Source organism: Acomys minous (genome assembly GCF_964271855.1).
Source record: "Acomys minous genome assembly, chromosome: 2".
Taxonomy (NCBI): domain Eukaryota; kingdom Metazoa; phylum Chordata; class Mammalia; order Rodentia; family Muridae; genus Acomys; species Acomys minous.
In genome coordinates this window covers 93,995,828-94,018,841 of record NC_140484.1, presented here as the reverse complement: position 1 = coordinate 94,018,841, position 23,014 = coordinate 93,995,828, and positions in this window count along the sequence as shown.

The window sequence follows — 23,014 nt, the reverse complement described above, 5'->3', positions numbered from 1 at the left end:
TGCTATAATCCCTCTACAAAGGCTGATAACTAAAGAAGGGTAAAAATCCATTAAAGATAGGCCAACCTAAGATAGGACATAAATGATAAAATTCATGTACCAATGATGGGTAAGACCTATACCCTAAATAAAACAATCTAAAACAGATACAGCCATTCTGTGCCTTAGCTAATAGGCTATGCTTTTTTAAAAAATTAAAAAAGGGCAACTGTTGGGAGCCATTTGTAAAGGCTCTCTGTCCATAAATATTGCTCTTATGCTCTTTGCTCTAGCATAAAAATCACATCAATTGCTGAGGCCATGATTAAGAAAGATGTTCTGCCAAGTATACACTCTAGGTCTTCAGACTATCAGAAAAAGTACACTGTAGCCCCAAGGCCAAGAGTTGATTGTGATCACATCACTTTTCCCATGAGGATGTCCACATCATCTCATGATAGCAATCTGCTTAGTTTCCCATGCCTGAGATGTGTATAAACTGAACTGGTAAATAAAGCTGAGGTGTCATGTGGTATTGACTGCAGGCCCTCTCAAGCCTATCCTGTGTTTCTGACTATTTCTTGCTTCTGTTTCTTATTTCTGTTCTTTTATTTCTCAATCCTCACTCCCTGGTCTAGGATTGTTCAATATTGTCCAGAGTGGGCTCTGACACTAGGGAAATATTATATATTCCATTATTCATTCTGCTTAGAAGATGAACATATAGACGATAAAAAGAAATGAAAAGAAAATATATGTACTTATAGAGTATATGTTCTTATGAGATGAGCATAATTTTATGGCTTAAATCCTGGAATTCTAGATTATAAAGGAGGAATATATAGTTAGGATTGCTGGAAGAGTATTCATTTTTTCTTTATGAAAATCCAATGTTATAGCACCTGTGAACTTCCATTTTTATATCATATTTCCAAGATATCTGTTAACCTGCTTCAATTTGAAAGAATATTGTATAGAATTAGAAGCAGGACATAGATAAAAGCTCAGGAAATACACTAAACAATAAGCAAAATAAGTATTTAGTGCACACAAGTAAAGAAACAGAATCATATTAGACTTTCATGTCCAGATTTAGAATTATAAATCAGCCTAACAGCAGAAATTATAAATTTTACAATTTGTACATCACAATGCTTTAGAGGCAAATACCATTGATCATTGTTCTCAAGAAGCTGAGCAGATTTTGAAAATTTACAAACTCATCTTTAGAATATTTCATTTTAAACTTTATCTTTGCCATGTCCTAAGATGTAAAAATTTCCAAGTTGATTTGACTTAAGACTTTTTATACTTGTTTGAATTCGAATATTTTATAAAATCCATAAAAATACAGCACGTGTTCCCTAAAGATAAACTGGCTAATACAGAGGCCTACGGTAGAACCAAACATGACTTGCAACATAAGTCAATGAAATGGTTCCTAATAATATTCTGCTATGCTTACAGAGTGGAGCCTGTCCTAATTGTTATCAGAGGAGCTTCATCCAGAAACAGATGGGAGCAGATTCAGAGACTCTGCGCCAAAAATTAGGTGGAGATTGAGATCCCTGAGGAGGAGGGAAAGGAAGGATTTTAGGAGCTAGAAGGCTTGAGGACACCATGAGAGCCGGGCCCGCAGGGTAGACTGAACAGGGATCATAGGGGCTTGCAGAGACTGAGATGACAATGCGGAGCCTGCATGGGTGTGAACTAGGTCCTCTGCATGTCACGATTGTGTAGTTTGGTGCTCTTGTGCAAATTCTGGCATTGGAACTGGTGGATGCCTCTGACTCTTTTGCCTGCTCTTAGAACCCCTTTCTCCTAGCTACCTTTCCTTGTCCAGCCTTGACATGAGGGTATGTGCCTAGTCTTGTAACTTGCTATTTCAAGTTGGTCTTCTTTGGAGGCCTTCTCTGTCCTGGAGGGAAATGGAGGAGCAGTGGATCTTGGTGGGGAGGCAGACAGAAGGTTGCAGGAAGAGACTAGGAGGGATGGAGGGAGGAGAAACTGTGGCCAGGATGTAATATATAAAAGGAGAAAAAAAAATTTTTTTACAAAGGCCCATCAAAATCATGATTTTTTTCATAAGAAGCATTACAGTTTACTATGAAGAATATAAAATGGAGAGATTTTAATTCTTTTATATTAATTTCCTTTACCTATGAAGTTCTTCAAATGAGAATGTAGCTCAAAATCTCAAAACCTCTCATGAATTGTTTTACTTACTTCTAGACCTGATAGTAGTTCAACATTGTAGTTAATGTGCAGCTAAATGTCACATAAGTGTCACAGTTCTTCCTTTAAAAGATGAGTGTAATAGCTCTTCCTAGCTGAAATACATATTTGCATTTAATTAAACTTTAGCAAGCAGTTATTTACTCATTGGTTGTTTTCATATGCCAGAGTACCTAGGCAGCAGGTGGTGGCAATGTTCTCACCCAAGGAGCAGCATGTAGCTAGAGCTGGAAGTAGGTACGATGAATTTGCTGTGAAGTCATTAGAAAAATATAGATAATCTATCCATAATTACGTGGAGGCTATTTTTGCCCTGATATAAAATTAAATTATGAACACCTGCACGTTTTCCTTGATATTCTGCTGAGAATTCCCAGAGTAATAAAATCATTTCATCCTAGAATCATGGTTGGTTTCTATCGTGATTAAAACTTGCTCTCATTTTTTTTTTTAATCAACTTTGTGGAAAGTTCTTGGGGTTTTAAAAAATTCTGTTTTTATTCTTTAGGCAAAACATAGAAAAATAGAATATTTCAAAATGAATCAAAAATATTCTCAGCTTAATGACAGACACATAATTATATTTTGCTTTTAAGGATTGTTTTAAACATTAAACAGTGAGTGATCAGGGCACACAAGGGGCATCAAAAGTAATTTATTGGGCTGAATAAGTGAATATTTGATTATTATTTTTGTGATGGTTAAAGCTGGCCAAACATTCACTGAGGTGTTTAATGTTTTTTCCTTTAAAAAATTCTTTATAATCAAAACAGAATTATTTTGGCTCAAAGTTCCATAGGCTGAATTGGCAGATTATATCACAGTACAAGAGTTGACATATCAGATTGGGAACACATGAAAGTGGCAGGGAGACATATGAAAGGGAACTCAAGGCAAGAGGAGACAAGATGCTGGGGAGGGGCAGTTATCCTCCTTTAATATGAAAAGACTAAGACTTCTCTCAAAAAACACATCAGTTGTATTAAAAACAAGCTCAAAAATCATATTTATTTAAGAATAAAAAGATTGAATAATTTTATTTTTATTTTTTTGATGTCTTATTTTTAAAAAATTTATTCCTATTACATTTCAATGGTTATCCCCTCCCTTGTATCCTCCCATTCCTCCCTCCCTCCCATTTTCTCTTTACTCCCCTCCCCTATGACTGTGACTGAGGGGAGTCACAGTTCCTCCCCCTTTATATGCTCATAGGGTATCAAGTCTTCAATACTTTTATTTTTAAAGCATAATTAATACATGTTTGCTATAAGGACTAATCAGGAAAATAAATTATATTAAAACAGCAACAAAAATAACAAATTTGCTTACTGTAGCGTGGTAAGCCACCAATGCCCACTGTTTTATGACATGTGTAGATGTTGCTTACGGTCACATAGCAACACATTGGCTGTCCTGCTACATGCACACAGATCCGCATTGCCTCAGACCTCATGCATGGAATGCTGATGAACTCCAGTGATCTCTATAAAATTGATGCTGCCATGAGACTTAGAAAACACTTCATATTTATGATATTAATGAGTATTTTCCAGTGTGATTGATACCTGACATTCAAGACAAAGATTTAAAGTACTTAACCCAGCTTTCCTAATAAATGTACATTCTTTCACATGAGTTAAAATAGGAATTTTTTTTTGTACAATGGCAAAGGTACATCTTAAAGTAAGTTGTGTAAACACAGCACAGCCAAACAACAGTGAAAGTGAGTTAATATGTTAAGAAAGAAAAGCAGTGATTTGGGCCTCCTTCTTTGCATGATGAACAGTTACTGCAGTGACATGAAAAGCAGCTTCAAGACTGGACTGCCTCTCATGCACATACATGGTTAAAGATCAGCGGCACAAGACTGTTTCCTACACAGGTGACACAGGGCACCCCCAAGTTGCCATACAGAGGATGCGCTAAGTCATTAGCCACACCAAGACAGATGGACTCTGGCTTTTGTACAGCAGATCCAAAAGCTAGTTTTGGCTTAAAATGTTTTAAATAAAAACTAACTGCTAATATCTTTTTTAAAAAATGAAAGTAACTGTTCTTGCTGATGAGTTGATGGTCACTATTAAAAAAACTTGGGTGAATCCTGATGGTTTTATATTAGAGTAAAGGCTTATATATATTTAAAAAGCTACATTCTACTGTATGTGGATGTTTATGTAAGGCTTCAATATTATTTTTAAAGTTCAGTTCAATGATTTAAAATTTTTTAATTTTAATTTTTACCATTATTTTTATTTATTCTTTTTCTTTTATTGAAAACATATTCTTTTCTCATATCATATATCTTTTTTTATCACATAATATATCTTGATTACAATTCCTCTTCCTTCTAGTTCTCTTAGTTTCTTACAATTCCCATCCTAATGGATCTAGTCCTTTTCTGTCTCTCATTAGAAAAGAATAGACTTAATTGATTACTATGTAGGCTACCTCAAAAAGATACTAAAATTCAGTTGTATCTTAGGAATGGTTTATACAATGCATTTGTTTGTCTTCAAGAAATATTGCCACCACATACTAAGTGCAAAGTAAAATGGCCAGTCCTCGTCACTGTTATTCTAAGTCAGGAGAGGTAAGTTTAACCATGCATATGGTGTTGATATATTACATGATTGGGGAATTAGTACAACATAAATACTTGTCTGATTTATGCAGGTGATTCAAATATTAACAAAAGATTTTTAGGAAAAGATATATACATAGTTTCCTGTTTTACCATAATTACATTTGTCTTCTTTCCATGTCAGCACTGGAACCTATCCTAAGTATTGTGTATATGTTTCTTGTAGTTTTCAGAAAGGTGCTATCACATAAATTAGCCTTTTCTTTAGCTTGTGAGACATTGTTCCATGGTGCAGCACAGGTGGGGGCCTTCAGCTCATAATCTCCCACATTTGATGCCTGAGTGTTGTTATCAGAGATGTGCACCATCAATCCCAGTATCAATGTTCAAAATGTGCCATGTTATCAGTATGAATTGATAACATTATTTATTGTGGCTGATCTCTAATGCTCACAGTTTTCAGTGGGTTCTGAGACACTCTACTTTGCTATGCTTCCATACTGTGCTCCTCGCGTCTGTGGAATTGGTTTTATTCCACTTTCCTCTTTGGCTACTTTTTCTTAGGTTCTAAGTTTTTCACCTTCAGAACAATACATGCCTTCATACTTGGTTTTTATTCCTCTAGATGATGTGTCTCATTCAGGCAGAGACTGTAATCATTATCTGTGCAAATACTTTCTTCAAACTTAGAGTCTATAAACCCTAAAATGCTTACCTGGCATGTCTACTTTGATCTTAACATGACCAACTTTGTGGAACTAAATGGCTCTATAATTTCCCTTTACCCTCCCTGCTTCCAGGCTTCACCAGTTTGTGAATGCTATCATAGCACTTCTTTGAGAAAAGACCAACCGTGACAGACCCCTCATAGCCATTTTTTTCAAACATCCAGTTGTGGATGCATTCCTCATTTCCATGGAGTTTACTTTGTTTCCCAGATGCTGGAGATGATAAATGGCTTACTGGTGCCACGTTTATATAAAAGGTAAGGTGACAAGCCATGGGAGGGCTTTAGAAATTAGTAAATAACTGAAGCAAAATTCTAAAATTACCAAAGCTCTTGCAATATATATTCTATAATATTATAATACAAAAGAAAAATTCATAAGATTTCACTTAAATCAATAAGTAGACATTAAGAAATTTTAACAGACTATAAACCTCTCATCCAAATATGATCAAATAAAAGTTTAGTACGTTCTCAAATAACAAGACGAATGGTACAGGCAACTGTCATGGTCTGAACCCTAGACCTTTGAGATTTCCAACTATGTGACCTTATTGAAGTGACTTGGTTTTTATGGCTGTGGTGTCATAAGCCATAAAATATTAATAACTACTGAGAGGGTTAAGGTAATAAAACAAAACCACTTAGTGTGTGTTTTCAGAGAAAGGGTGATTGACAAGTATTGAGAACCATGCTTTCTTCATGTTACTGTTATTCTGAGGAACATTGGCTTTGGAACTCCCATGCATTACTTTGTGGAACTCACTTCAGTCTACATGCTATATACAGCTCATAAATATCAGTTACCAAGATTTTTTTTTTATCCTGCCTTATTGAACCTTTCTACATTAAGGAAAGTCTTATGGCCCCAGTAACAATTTTCCTTATTCTTAATTGAATGCATGGTTAAGATTTAACTATGTGTGTAAGTTGTATATTATAAATCCTATATATACATATATAATTTGAAAAGTTAACATATTTAAAATTTTATATATTTTCTTTTGTATGTATAGGTATTTTGCTCACATACATATCTGTGTTCCATGTGCATGTAGTGACCACCAAGGCCAGAAGAGGGAGGATGATCTCCTGGAACTGGAGTGACAGATCATTGTGACCTGCCCTGTGGGTGCTGGGAGTAAAACCTGGGTTTTCTAGAAGAGCATCAAGTACTCTTAACCATTGAATAATTTCTCCAGCATCTAATATATTTTCTTAAAATTGTATATTATTCATGGTTAAATCATGTTACTTCCTCACCATTTTTTCTATCCACAGTATTATACAGACAGCACTTTCTCAAGAATTGGCCAAATATTTAAATTTCAAGCCTTCGTAAGTTTATATTAGAGGAATATATGGTATATAGATTGCACTTGCCTCTACTGAGATGATCCAATGAGTATACATTCCTTCCAAATATGTGACAATTATACTCTATTTAAAAACTGCAAAAACTTAGATAAGATGTGAACATTTGAAGTACTCATTCCTTAGATAAAATGTAATTTTATGCGTTTCCATTTATTCCTGTCTTAAAAAATAAAAACAAAGGAAGACAGGCACAGGCCACAGGCCCGACACGCTGCTGGACGGCGCAGGCACAGGCCACAGGCCGGACACGCTGCTGGGTGGTGCAGGTCAGGCCAGCACTGCTGTGGCATGCTGTGAGGAGAAGTGGAATGGCAGGTGCATGGGCTGTAAGGCATAGCTTGATGTGAGAGGGCTGTGCTGCCACCTGAGGCGATGGCGATGACTGGGCTCATGCTTCCCCAAAGGGCTGTGTCTGGGTCTGTGCCCTATCACAGCAGGGGTCTATGTCAATGCCCATGGCCTGTATTATCATCCAAAGCCATGTGGTGGTGGCCCCTCTCCTCACTGGCCACCTGATAGTGACACAGCAGTGATGTGGGCATGAGAGAGCTGGCCCTGCCCCTTGCCAGGATGGCACTGGAGAGCTTGCTTAAATGGTCTACATACAGCAGAGCTGGCCCTGTCCTTCACCTGGGTAGTCCAAGAAAGCTAGCCTGGTGGCATGGGCTTAGGAGCGCTGAAGTACTGACCAACTCAGCTACCACCCAAGCCCAGATCCAAAGCTCTAAGATGGCCCACCCCAATGTCTACACCATCTATCAACTGCCGGGAACAAATGAAGGGGTCAGTCTGGCAGATCCAAGGCTGCGGGATATCTTAATGGAGACTTGGTGAGGCTTTAGTATTGATGTTGCAGCAGAAGCCAGAGGTCTCGAATGAGACCAATCATTCATTGCAATGAACATTTGCAAATAAAACTGTTTGGACAAAAGGGTAGGGTCTGTGGCACATAGTGACACACTGTAGCTCCAATGCAAGTTGCTCTTTTATTTTATTTTTAAATTTTCATTTGAGATGGAGGTTACAAGGGTGAAGGGTAGATATTGAAGGAGTGGGAAATAAATGGTATTGGGGTACATGATGTGAAATTCACAAAGAATCAATAAAAATTATAATTAAATTTGCTTTCTGTGAAATGTATTATAAGCACAATAAATTAACATGACTAATTCGTCTATGAAGTCTCAACTAAATAAAACTTTTGCTACCATATATACAAACATAGGTGTGTAAGCTAAGTTATATGTAGCAAAGTATTTTCCATGAGAAATCCAGTAAGCTTAATGTAAGTTTGGTGTTTCCGGCCTGTTCGCTGATCCTTTTTCCGATCCATGTGTCCTCGGGCTCAGTCTGAACCTGATGCCCCTCTCGTCCTCTCTGCCTGTCTGTCTCTCACGTGCAAGGGCTGGTTTCCTCTTCCCATGGAAGGTCAATTAGAAACACAGTAATCCAGGGGGAGTCCCCCGTCGGCTTCCTGAATTCCAGGCCCAGGATGGCTCCACCCAGTCTATCTCAAGGTTAATCTCAGGGAGTATCTGTGGGGTGTCCAAGGGCAAAGCCCGCCAAGACTGCTCTCACCTGTGACAAAGCTTACAATCCTTCCCACATAAATTAATATGAAAAATGGGAATTGAGATGGGTAAGTTTTTAAAATACTTTTTATTGAAAATAATTTTTCATAGAGCATAGTCTGATCAAGGCTTCCCCTTCACCACCTCTTACCAGAACAACTCCCAACTCACTCAAATGCACACCTGCTTTCCCTTTCTATTTATAAAACAAACAGGAAATAAACCCCAGAATTTACAAAGCAAAGCAAAGCACAGGAAACATAACAACAACAATAACACAATATATACGCACACACACACACACACACACACACACACACACACACACACACACACAATTACTTAAAAGGTCATGGAAATTTTCCTGTAGAGAAGGAAATTGGAAAATGTGACCTACACTGGTAGGGCAGAGTAGGACAATTAGCTCATAAGTGTCCATAGTTTGGGCAAGACCCTGGTGGCAGGAAAGGCATGGGGCAGTTCTTTGCCTAATTATCAGTGTCATCATGATACAGGAGAAGTGGTCTGTCCCTCATCATTTTCTTTGGCAATCTTAGGGTTGCCCCTATAAGCTGGCATTTATATCCATCATGGGAGGCTTTTTCATTAAATACTTTTAAAAATTAATTCTTTTTTACATATAGATTTATATTATCACACACACATGGTTATAATAAAATACATACAGCAAGAAAACAGCAAAACAATCAAGAATTATATAAATGTTTCAGTCATAGTGTTGGCTATTTATATTTGGCAACCTTGAAGAAAACATTTTTCTTATCTTGGTGAGTCTAAATTTCTGAATGTAAATCAATATCTATCATATCGCATCTCTATCAACTTAAAACATCTATCTAGACCTAAAAATCTTTTTTAATTAATTTTTTTATTTTTTACATATACCTTTATATTATTACACATATATACAATAAACTACCTACAGTAAGAAAAACCATGAAACAATCAGGAATTATATAAATGTTACATTGATAGTGTTTTGGTTATTTGTATTTGGGAGCCTTAAAGAAACCATCTTTCCTATCTTGGTGCATGTAAAATTCTAAATTTAAATCAATATCTATCATGTCTCCTCATCATTAACTTAAAACATCTAAGAACATCTTACCCCCTAAACAATTAAACTTCATTGTAAAACTAAACTATTTGGTCTTCAACCCCATCAGAGACTTGAGAAGGAAATAAAAATTAATTACCCTAGTAAACACCAAGTACAGGTTAGCAGCTTCCAAAGTGAAAAAAAAAATGGCAGAGACAGTTTGAAACCTGAACAGTCACCCAAAATTCTCTATAACATTTGAGCATCATCTTCAGCCTTCTGGCCCAGTATATGTGACAGCCATATTTATGAGGTAGGAACTATTGAAGACTTGCTTACCCTGTCTTGGCAGAGTTTGGCCGTTGACTCTGCCTGCATCTAAGCTTGCCCATTTTTAGGCAGAATTCTTACAGTGGCCAAAACGAGGACATATTGCTCAGTGGCTGGTTTGCCACATTTGAAGCCATCTCCATGAGGAGGTTCTTTGATGCTCATCATCTTCTTTGAGGTAGGCTGTGTGTTGCCAGTAGTTAACCTGTCTTACTGCCAATGAATCCTTAAAATAATAAAAATATCTTTAAATGCCATATTATGTAGGCCTCTGAGGTTTTTGAAGATCTTATCTATTTCACATTATCTATTTATAGAATCTTATACACACACACACACACACACACACACACACACACACACACAGTGTGTGTGTATGAAGAATAATCTTAAATTTGAATTCTATACCAATATATCAAAATTAAACTTATGTTGCATCAACATACAAAATTCTATACCAGTGAATTAAAAATAACCTTGTGAGTAACAATTAAGGCCTTAAATTGAGGAGTAGATTCAATAATCTATATTTTGTGCTGTCATCCTATATATTTCTATACTCCTCCTTCTTTCTTTTCAACCCCTAACTCCAAACCTAAGAAAGAAAGATAAAGAGAGACATTCCTGAATCAAATCCCATTTTCTCTCTGAATAAGACCAATAATAACTTTCAATGAAATTAAACCTCTATAGCCCAAGAAAGCCACCAAAAGCCTACCCAACGACCTTAACGGAAATGGGGTGTCATTCTCTTCAAGTTTCTTCCATCTGATTTGGGACAAATAATACCTTTGTAGGGGCTCAAATAAAATTGGGGAAATGGTTAAACAAACTAGGAATAGCATTTGTGGTCCAGTTTTAAATGTTCAGAAATTCCAGGCTTAATGAAAGTCCTGTGTATGATAATCTGAAATGCTGGACCAATTGGGATTGGAAGCTTTCTTCGAAGGTGTTGGGAGTTATCCTGTTCTGATGAGGAAGAGCAACTGAGGCACTTGGTGCTGGAACATGAAGGGCCCAGGATGTCAGAGTCCAGCATTCTGGGAGGAATGAATCCTGTCAGGTCTGATCCAGTGTCAGTGTCCAGTTCTTTTGTTCTGAAAACATTTAATTTCTCACAAGCATTATACAGTCCTAAAATTATAAATGTATAGGGTGTGTGTGAGGCACAGAACAATTAAGGCTAGTTTTCTGCTCTTTGTATGAGCAGAAAAAAAGGTGTCTCTAAATCTTTACTCATGCCAGAAGAAGAAAGGCATCTAAAAAGTCACAGGGATTCTGTAGCCAACAAGAAGCATTGTCTGTGCATAGACATTCATGTCTCAGCCAGTCACAGAGCTATTCCCATGTAGTGGGATTAGCAATATAAGTTACCTGCTTGTTCTGCTGTTTGAATTCTTTATATCTTGATTGCAGCTTCCTCTCTCATCGCCTCTCAATCCCACCTTCCCTCCCTCATCTCCTTTCCCTTCCTCCCCTAGTGCTCAGAAAGAGGAGGAGTCCTCCTCTAATATCTGTCTATCAAGTCTCATCTTTACAACCTGTATCCTCTTCCTCTGTGGCCTGGTAAGGCCGCCCTGTGAGGAGGAAGTGACCAATGTTGCGGGGAGGGGGGGGGTACAGGCCATGTCAAAGTAAATCTTACTCCCCATATTATGGGAGGCACAAGGATGCTCTACTGCCATCTGAGTCCATATGAGGAGAGAGTCTAGGTCCTCGCCATGCATGGTCCTTGTTTGGTGCATCAGTCTCTGCATCACCCGCCTTCTCCACCCAGATTTTTAAAATGTATTTTTATTTAGTATAATCTATTCACATTACCGCCTGATTGTTATCTCCTCCCTCTTATCTTCCCATTCTCTCCCACCCTCCCTCTTCTGCCTATTCCCTTCCCCTAGACCTCTGGCAACAGCCTATTAGGTTTCATCAGAATAACCTGCATCCCCTTCCTCTGTGTGCCCACTAGGCCACCTTGCCAAGGAACAATGACCAAATCGTGGGCACCTGAGTGCATGTCAGGGGTTCTTCCCCACGTGGAGAATCAGCAGTCCATTGGCTACATCTGAACAACGTTCTTGGTTCTTTGCATTCGTTGTTCTTTTTATTTTATTTTATTTTATTTTTTTGTTCTTTAATTTTTTAAAAAATATTTTTAATTTTTTTTGCATTCATTGTTCTAGATGGGCGGTGGCTTAATTTTTTTGGGGGAGGGAGAGTCTGAGATATGCAGAGAGATATACTGATACCCTTTGTGTATTTAAAACTGATTTCTTCTTTAAAAGTACCAGGATCTGTATTATATTTTTAACAAAGCACTCAATATCAGACTAGATACTGAAGAGTAGAAAATTTTGCCTATATTAGCCCTAACCATTGGTTAGATGGTTTAATCACAGTGTCTGCTGAAAGTTTTTAGAAATGACAGATAATTTAATATGAACTGCTTATAATGTTCTTTTCAAATCATTTTTACAGAAATGCAATAGACATTGTGAGGCAATTTGACATGAAAATCAAAACAATCTTGTATAGTGTGTAGTATTTCTGTACTATAAACTTAGGAAAATTCAGCAATACATGCCTTCATTTATTTTCTTATAGATCTTAAATTTAGCTATATTTCCTGTTCTGGGCTTTCTTTCTGTTTTTTTTTTTTTAATACGACTGAATTCAATAGCTTTACACTATACTATATAGCAATGACCACACACCATGATGGGAACAGCTGTTGTTTAAGATACTTGCTATATGATATATATTTTATGTCAGTGATTAAAGAAATTTCATCACTGTTCATCTTTCTACACCCAAATGGCTATTTTCACTTTGGAAGAAACAGCTGTGTTGACAGCACATTTTTTGTTTACACTGGGTAAGAGATCTTCCAACGAGATGCTAAAGCAGGGATACATTTTTTTTTTCATCTCAGATTCAACTTCCCGTGTATCTGTAATGGCACCATTTAGCTTGTTGCTCTGGGTTGGGACTATGAGCAAGCAGCATTCCAAGACTCATTTCATCTTCATTAATTCCCCCCCAAAGATTCTCTGGACAGTATATTGAGGAAAGAAATCCTCTTGGGAAACAGTGTACGAGCACTGCTAACTCACTGGGAGTGGGACAAGACAGACACAGACACTACCGCACATGCTGCCATGCTGTGCTTTTCATTTAGTGTGAAGCAAGCTGTATTGAATCTCTGTATGGGTACATTCAGTTTGCAGAGAAAAATCCAAACAGTTCCATACATACAGAAGATGGAAGAAAGTTCTAATAGTAAAGCTTTGGTCATGTCTGAGAGTTTTGCATCACCTCTTTAAAGAAAAAAAAAACCACTGTCTTTAAACAGTTATTGCTGCTTTTTGAAGACTGTTCTAGAATTCATGAGTTGAGGTAGGGCTCCTGCCTTAATCTCCAGAAAACTTAGAACTACAGAGAATGATATTGGAACATTTGAGATGGGAGGTGGGGGTGGGGGTCGGGAATGGAGTGAGAGAAAACCTTCTCTGAGGGCGACACAGCAACTCTTAGATGATATTCAGTGAGACAGCTTATGCACATCTTTATTGATGAAGATGCTCATCTCTCTCTCTCTCTCTCTCTCTCTCTCTCTCTCTCTCTCTCTCTCTCTCTCTCTCTCTCTCTGTCACACTTCTGGATTTGGCATGAGGATCATGCCTTCAACACCAGAGCCTTCAGGGGGAATGGTTCATATCCAACTCATAGCAAAGGTCACACGTGGGTTCTTTACATGCGATGACAACTGTGCACTCACTGGAGAGTTAACGTTGTGCCATCAGCACTTGGAGTGCCATGAACACTCAGATTATATCCTGCTAAAGAGAGGCTGTGGCTCAAAAAGACTAAGGCTTATGCTGTTGAACAACGAGGTCCAGTGAAATATGGGAAAATGCCCAGAAGAACATGTGCTTCCTGGAGATAAAGAATAATATTCAAACCTGTGGATATCAGAACTTCACTCTGTGACTGGAAATACATATTTACTTTTTACATAGGAAGAGAGAGAAGGGTATGGATCACTGTTGTGTATGACGAGAACCTTGCAACTCCCTCAAGGTTTTGTGGGTTAGCCCACTCAGAGTTCATTAACATACAGCAATTCATCTTAATTACGTAAGCCCTACATCTAATTTGGTTCAGGGAAGACTTTCTGCTTCATTTAGAAATGCTTCTTGATTGTCATTGTGGTGGCATAGATTACATATAATTTGCCCCTTTAATCTTGATAAGTGTGAAGTTTACTTACATTCTTTTATATCAAAACCATCAGTAAGTTGTGAGAGCTTCCCCCTGCCCCCAACTGAAACACTTTCATTAAACATTAACAACTAACCAGTCATCTGGAGATCAACTTTGGATTATTAAATAAAGGAGCGTATCAAGGGGCTGGAGAGTAGCTCAGTTGGTAAAAAGTACTTGCCACGAAAGGATGAGAATGTTCATTCGATTCCCAGAACCTACATTAAAAGCCAAATATGGTGGTGTGCATTTGTGCTCCTGGCACCAGGGAGGAGGAGGAAACAGTCACTGTCCAGTCAGCCTCACCCAAGTTCTGGGCCAATAAGAGACTCTGTGTCTGAGAAACAAGAGGAGCGGCTGTAGAAGAACACACCTGAGATTGTCCTCCAGCCTCCACATACATGCGTACACGTGTGCACCTGCACACACAAGAACACAGATGACCAGAGACCCCCCCCCTTCCACATCATACAACACACCACATCCCAACCCCCCCCACAGTATTTATATTACTGTCTTCTATCTCACCTTATATGAAGAAATGTGTATAGCTACAAAAGGTTGCGGGTTCTGGTTTATATCTGACTTGATTTATATTAAAGTTTTCTTTTTTTCCTAGAGATATATTTCACCCTTAGGCAAAATAAGATTTTCAGAGAGTAATGGGTACCGTCTGAAGAATGTTCTTAATTTCTTCTTTATAGCCACAGAATCAGTTAGATAAGCTGTCTTTAAACATCTCTTTAAAAAAATATTTATTTATTTATTTATTTATTTATTTATTTATTTATTTATTATGTATACAGTGCTCTGGTTGCACATACACCTGCAGGCCAGAAGAGGGCATCAGATCACATTATAGATGTTGTAAGCCACCATGTGGTTGCTGGGAATTGCACTCAGGACCTCTGGTTGAGCAGACAGTGCCTTCAACCTCTGTTAGCATCTCTTTATTTTATGAACTTTCCTTGGTGCAGAGCAGTGTCAGAGCCAGCTGTATACTCCAGATACTAGAGAACAAGGCATGTATTCCTAAGCTTTAGACAGTGACCCAGGAACCTCTGCACACATATGTTGACTATGCGCCTCAGGACTGGACTCTTCATGGTTTTCCTAGCCCTGCTGTTAAGTCCTATTCTAGCAATGCCCCTGGAAGCAGATCTGTCCCAGAGGGATAGTTCTCTGTGGAATTACGTGGTATAAAACTGGTAGAATAGTGCTGACATAATTACTTGAGGGGAAATGTTGATACATCTCAGACACAAGATGAGTTCAGACTTCTAGGATGTTCATTCTTGCTTCTGACACGCTAGATGAACCACAGTGTAAGGGTATATTTTGGTTCTTGCCTATCTGAATTCTGCTCATATTGCTGTGAGCTGCAGTGGGCTGGGCTAATGGGGTTGGGGATGACTATCTTTGGCTCTATTCATAAGCTCTGTACACAACCATCTCACACTGTGCATTTCATTCCACATGCAGGCTGCCCTTCTCCACTGCAGACTTCGTAGATTATCTTTCTCCAATGCCAGTCACTCTTTCCATGAGTGTTCTTTTTAAATGCACAGTGTGTTGGTAACTTCCAAGATTTTAAATTATGTAAGGGAGGTGATGGACAGTCTTATACAAATGGGACTAGTGTTCCTTTCAGCCTGTTCACCCTAAAAGCCGTTCCACTGTTCCACTGACTTTTCGAATGTCACCAATGCAGCGAGGAAATGCAGAGAGCTCAAGAGCTGTCATGGTTACAGCTTGCTGTATAAAATGTTTATTCTATAAAATTTCAAAAAGTGAATTTGTCATTACCAAAATATAAATTATTTCTGTTTTTATCATCTTCAAGTAAATTTGTGTTTTTATTATTGTCCACATAACACAATAATATCCTTTAATATAATCATTGGAGGCCAGTATTTGTGATGAATGGTGCAGATTCATAAGAACAAGATAAGCCACATTAAATAAGTGATATTAACTTGCTTCAGAGACAAGAAGATTTACACTCTTAAAATGAAAAACAGCTTCCTATGCATGGGGATAGTAGACAAACACAAAACAACCTCTATATTTTGTTTTGTGGGATTTTTGTTTAATTGATTTTGCTATTGTTCCTTTTTTGTTTTGATTTTAATTTTTGTGTTTTATGGGCTTTTGATAAAGAGTAGGAGAGAGAAGAGAAGTGAAGAGAAGAGAAAAGAGAAGAGAAGAGGGAGAGAGAGAGAGAGAGAGAGAGAGAGAGAGAGAGAGAGAGAGAGGGAGAGGGAGAGGGAGGGAGGGAGGGAGGGAGGGAGGGAGGGAGGGAGAGAGAGAGAGAGAGAGAGAGAGAGAGAGAGAGAGAGAGAGAGAGAGAGAGAGAGAGAGAGAGAATAATCTTTGATAGGCAGAGAGGTAGGGGAAGAGTTCAGAGATGGGGAAAATTATAAGTAGTCATCCCACAGCAAATAATAACCATATTCTAAGTTTTCACATAGAAAACTATATTAATTTATCTGGAATCAATAGATTTGAAGGTGACATTTCCAGAAAATTCTCAGATATGAAGAAATGATGTCTAAACACAGGCCATGGGCCATATCTGAGATACTTTCACCTCCTTATTCTTTATTTACTCTGTTTAATAATTTATATGAAGCAAAATACCCATATCTTACAGTTCAATTTTTTATTAATTCAGGAAGTATATTTGTTTGGTATACTCTATTCCCCAGAATTTTCTCTGTCAGAGTGAACTGTGCTCATTGCCTTCAGGGTTCCTTTTGGTTTTGGAAAATGAAGAGGACAGTGATTGAGCAGGTGATCGAAGGGGAGAGAGAGTGTGTACATCCATATCAGTTTGCAATTATGTGAATTCTGCCCAGGTAGACAGGGAGCGAAACTGTAGCTATGGCTTGATAGTCTGTACCCTTATAATCAGAGGGCCCCTTGTGGCTGCCTTTGGGTCTTTTCACAGTATCAGAGTTGAAGCTTGGTGGCATGTTTTTATTGTTTTCCATGCTCACCAACAAACATACTAAGAATCCAGTAATGGGAAATGGAAGAGAAATATTATTCTAGAGAGTGAATTGTGGCTTCTGATGAAATGAAAGATGTGCCAAAGAAGTAAACTTGATAGAGACAACACAGTGAAAGGGGAACTATAAAAACTTTAATATCCATACTGTAAACTCACCAGCTGCTACCCCCACTTGGATCTCATGACTTCATTCTCTCTCTGGAGTATGATCACTCACTTGCTTTAATACTTAAACTTCCATCTAAAGTGTTTGTGTTTCTCAATATAATTTTTTCCTTTGAGAGAACAAGAGCCAAGGAGAAAACTTCACCAGGCAACACAATGACTTGTATTTTAAAGGCAGACCAGAGAAAAGTATATTTAATGAAGAAATAATAAATATTTTAACTGTCTGATACATATATTCATATTATTCATATTATTCATATTCATATTATAAACCAGTATTATAATTTGTTTAGAAATAGCTGCTTGCATGAGAGCCAGTGGGTATAGATGCTTGATGCAGAATCCTGGTGATCTGCATTGCATTCCCAGAACCCTCGTAAAGGTGGAAGAAGGGAACCAACTCCACAGAATTATCCTGAAACTCCCCCATGAGAACCATGGCAGTATCCTTTTTCCCATGCACAAATAATAAGTTAAAAATTGGGGCTGGAAAGAGAGTGTTGACGAGCAATAGTTTCTCTTCCAGACGTCCTGAGTTCAATTCCCAGGAACCACATAGTGGCTGATAACCACCTGCAATGGTCTCTTATGCCTTCTTCTGGCATGCAGGAGTACATGCAGATAAATAAATAAATATTTAGGCTGGGCGTGGTGGCGCATGCCTGTAATCCCAGCACTCAGGAGGCAGAGGCAGGCTGATAGCTGTGATCTCAAGGCCAGTCTCCTCTACAAAGTGAATCTAGGACAGCCAAGGCTTTGAGACAGAGAAACTTTGTCTCAAAAACAAAAACAAAAAAATAAAAACAAAACCAAAAACAACTGATGCCTGAAGACAAGTGTCACACCACTAGTATATACTGGAACTGCAGTGAGCATGGCAATAACTAGCAAATGTTTAATAATAATAGTAACAATTTAAATTCAAGTCATATGCGTATGAATATGAATGTGTGTATGCACAATGAAATAGTATTGACACCAGTATGTACTTTTATCTCTCTACATTTCATCTGAATATAAGTTTAATATAGATTAGTGCATATTAATGTTTTTAAGAAAATATATCAAATATGGAGCACCAGAGTTCCTGTGAAAGTCAGACCCCACTCTCCAATCAATTGTGGAGAATGTCCTGTCCATTGGCTAGGTCTGGGTTGGGCTTTGAAGTTTACTGCACGTATTGTCCTTGGCTGGTGCCATAGTTTGAGCAGGACCCCTGGACCTAGATCCACCCATCATAATGTTCTTCTTGTAGGTTTCTAGGACCCTCTGGATCCTTCTATTTCCCCATTCTCCCATGCGTCTCTCACCTAGAGTCCCAATAGGATGTCCTCCCTTCTGTCCCAGTTTCCTGGTAAATGAAGATTTTCATTGGACATGCCCCTTGGGCTAGTGTGCAGATATAAGTGAGTATAAACCATTTGAGTCTTTCTGCTTCTGGGTTAACTCACTCATTATGATCATTTCTAGCTCAATCCATTTGCCCACCAATTTTGGGAATTCCTTGTTTTTAATAGCTGAGTAGACCACGTTCCCTGGATGGGGAGACCTGGTGGCACTCAGAGGAAGGATAGCAGGTTACCAAGAAGAGACTTGATCCCCTATGAGCATATACAGGGGGAAGAAGTCCCTCTCAGTCACAGTCATAGGGGAGGGGAGTAAGGGGAAAATGGGAGGGAGGGAGAATTGGGAGGATACAAGGGATGGGATAACCATTGAGATGTAATATGAATAAATCAATAAAATTTAAAAAAGAAATCATCTTAAAATATATATCAAAAGATACTATGGAAATTTTAGTAGCAAAGCTGACAGACAATGCTGGGTGGTTGGATAGGGAAAGCATGCTTCTATTTTTTAGTAGCCTTTATGAATTTTTGGTGAAGTATAACATATATAGGCCTGGGAAGGTTTCTTATTTACAGCTTATTTTTCCCCCCAAAAGCTTTTTCAGTTCATTTTTGGTGAATATGTACAAAATGTGTGTTTGGTAATATATATTTATATATATATACATATCCCTATATTTTTGGAGCCTTAAGCTTTTAAGAAAGACATTTGAGTATTTGTGGATGAATACGTACCTGGTGTTGGAGACATGAGGTTGCCTTCTCATAATTCATCACAATGTATAACATATTGGGTCCCCCAATTCCTCGATTCAAATTAAGCTCCATTTTCTTGTTATATGTGTTCCTATGTAATGAATAACTATAGTAATAAAGGGATATGAGGGCAGTGTTATTTTATCGCTATTTCTGTTTCCTTAGGAATCCCACAGGCTTGCTGATGTAAAACAGCACGCTTAGTTGCTGCTCTTCCTTCGTTGCAATTTATCTCCCCAACTGCACAGATGAGAGCTGAAGCCAATGAGGGACGATCTTTCTGAACGTTCTTTCAGCAGACATACCTTTCCTTCATTACAAATGGGAACCAGTCATTGGCTTTGAGCCAGGTTTGAGTTAAAGCTGAACTTTTGTGATCTATATTAGACATCATTGTCCCTTTTCCACAGCAGTGTCTTACAGCAACGTGACTGGGTTTGGTGTCTGTTAGCGCCTTCCATTGTTTCTCCAGTCTTCACCAACGTTCCTGGCTGCCTTGGGAGTGATTAGGCCTACGCTGTGAGCAGTGACACAATGATGAATCCTTCAAATACTAAAATGAGGATCATGAATTGGTCTAGAGAGAGCAGGCAAACCATTTTCTCACAGTGAAGATTAGAGAAAAGAACTTCACAGACTCAATTCTGCGGAGAATTAGCCAGATGGCTTGATCAAGATTACCTCCAAGAGTCTAGCAGATTCCAAACTCATTTTGTCCTGTTTCGAAATCTTGAATGGCTGGAATAAATTGAAGCTATTTATAGTCAAACCTCTAGTTTTCATCCTTAGCTAAAGTAGAAGACAGAAGTCAATAGAAGAGACACCAATTCCCAAAGGAGTGAAGAGGTGATTTGATTTCCATTCCCCAAGCCACTCCTGTTACTAACCCACTTTCCTCCTCTAGCAAACCCAGTGGCATTAAAACATCAGGATCTTATACCCCATGCACAGAGTCATTTGGGGAGGGGGGTCTAAGCAAAAGCCTTATGATTCCTAATTTTGTCCCTGGGAGTAGCCATATTTGGACTGAATCTTGAATCATTCATTGTTGTGATGTAAATTTGGATGATAATTAACAATGTTCATTTCAATTCTCTTGCCACAAAAGCAAGAGTATAACACTTTACAGAAAATTGTTATTAATAGCTGCATATAAAAATTAAAAAGTAATATGTATTGAGACATTAAATTGTAAGTAATGTTTGTCTGCCAGCATCTTAACTATCCTTAAGTTGTGTCTTTATCACCCTTGCTGATTTGCAACATGATTAGCACTGTTTGCACTGCTACACTTGAGTTATTGATGTTTACATTCATATACACTCTTTACATTTTTAGTCCTTTGTCATTAACTATATATATATATAGTGTCACTGATCTAAATGTATCCTTTTATGTACTGATGGCACTCTGGCACGCAAGAACAGGACATGTATGAATGATCTACTGCTAGTGTAACATGTCCCAACATGGTACATGGTTTCCTAAACAAGGCATGGCTTCTACTCTCCTATATTGTGGGCCTTTGTCTGCATGTGGAAGAGATGCCCCCTCCCAGTAAGCTTTGAGCTCAGGAATAGGCAGGTGTTCCCCCTGCTGGCAACAGTCCACAAAACCCTATGGCCGAAAGGTGTCAAAAGCTGGCTCTTGGAAGATACACATACCAAAGCTGTCCTGGAGACAGGCCCCAGAGGTGTCCTGGGTGTGGCTTCTGCAATTCAGATACCCTTGGTTAAAAAAACCCAGAGGTCTGGGGTGGGGGCACTCACTCCCCGTTTCTCCCTCCGTAGCTCCCTGTCTCTGTCTTTCTTTTATCATTAAGCTTAGTGAATTAAAATCTAGCTCTTTGACTTTTTTGACTGTCTTTATTTTAACCAAGTGCCCTCGGTTACCAGGCCTTATACAAGTCTCAGGCTCCGTTCCCTCCCTGCAAGGGACACGGACTCCCGTGTCTCAATCCTGGCTAAGCATGCAGCCACCCTGCGCTCAGTCAAGCTAGGGGACCTGACTGGAAAGCTCCCTCACTGCTGAGGAGGCCTTCCTCCGTGACTGGTTCTCCGGACAGAGCCTTCCTCAGCTAGCCTCCAGAAAGCTGAAGAAAACTCTGTGTCGAGGTTTTCAGCCCAGCCTCCCGGAGAAAGGAACCCACAACTATATTATGTTGGACTCAAAGCCTAGAAGGACTTTGACTTACCTAAAAGAAAGGTGTAGTTTTTCTACCTCTCCTTCCTTCATCCAGAAGACGCTGCAGCTGTTGCTTTCTAATTAAGGCTTAGCGGTTCCGGTTCCAGTCTGGGCTGTGTTCCTTCTAAGGCAATGTGAGGATACATTTTTTTTTTCCCTAAAAATATCAGTTGGCTCCAAAGAGATGAATTTTCACTGGGCTTTTGTGTACATGTTATGGCTGTTAGCTTGCTGTTTTTGTGGGACTCCTAACAGTGGGAGCAGGTATCTCACCGACTCTTACCAGTTCTTGGGACTCTTCCTCGAATTGTGATGCCTTGTTCAGCCTCAATATGAGGGCTTGAGCACTGTCTCACTGCGTCTTGTTTTGTCCTGTTTGACTGTTATCTCTCACAGGCCTTCTCTTTTCTGAAGAGAAACAGAAGGGGAGTGAATCTGGGGCAGCGGGGGAGGTGGAAGGGAGCTTGAAGGAACGGAGGGAGCAAACACTGTGGTTGAGATGTAGTGTATGAGAGAAGAATCTAGTTTCCATAAAAAAGAGAACAATTTAACCAACCTTACCGTACCTTGAAGCTAAATGTATAGATTTAATTTTACGTTGTGTACTATTCCATCTCACTAATCCAAGGCTATGTACGTCTCTCTCTGTGTTATGGCAACTATAACCTGAAAACGGCCAACAGGTTAGAAGCAAATTTAAATAACAAATATCCTATAAACCCTGAGGCAATATGTGGGTACATGCCTATAATATCTTTCTGTGATTTAAAATGATATTCTCAATCACTTGTATTCAGTAAGTAGTTTCTCTCCTTCTAAAACTCTGGTAAAGTTTTCTGTAAAGAATCTCACATTTCTTTCCTCGTCCCATGTTTTCTGTGATGGTCAATAAATACAGAACAAAGCACTTTGTTAAAGATATATATAAAAGGCAGCAGATAAAGGCAGATTAACACACACTTACACAACACACTCTCTCTCACACACACAGTGAATAGGCAACAGAAACAGACAGATGAGATACGTACAACAGACAGACCACTAACCACAGATGGTAAATAGACAGATGATAGACTGAGGGAGAAAAGTCAAGAATTCAAATTTGGGGTCCCTCTTGGTCAAACTAACCTAACAGAAAGTTGCTTTATTTTCATTGCTAATGTAACATTGAGGCATTTCAGTGCTGTCTCTAAAGGTTTCTTTAGTGCATTAACAGATGCTGGAAAGCCCAGGCAGCACTGTGAGATGTCTGCAGCAGCTCATGAAATTTAAAATCTCATTAGCTGGAATATATTCCTCTGCATGAGAAAATTTAGTATATTTAGGACCTAATCTTCTACATTTCTTTTACTTGGTAGTTATGATAAGGGAAGAAACCAACCACCCGTCAGGACTCTTTGGTTGGAGAACAACAACAACAACAA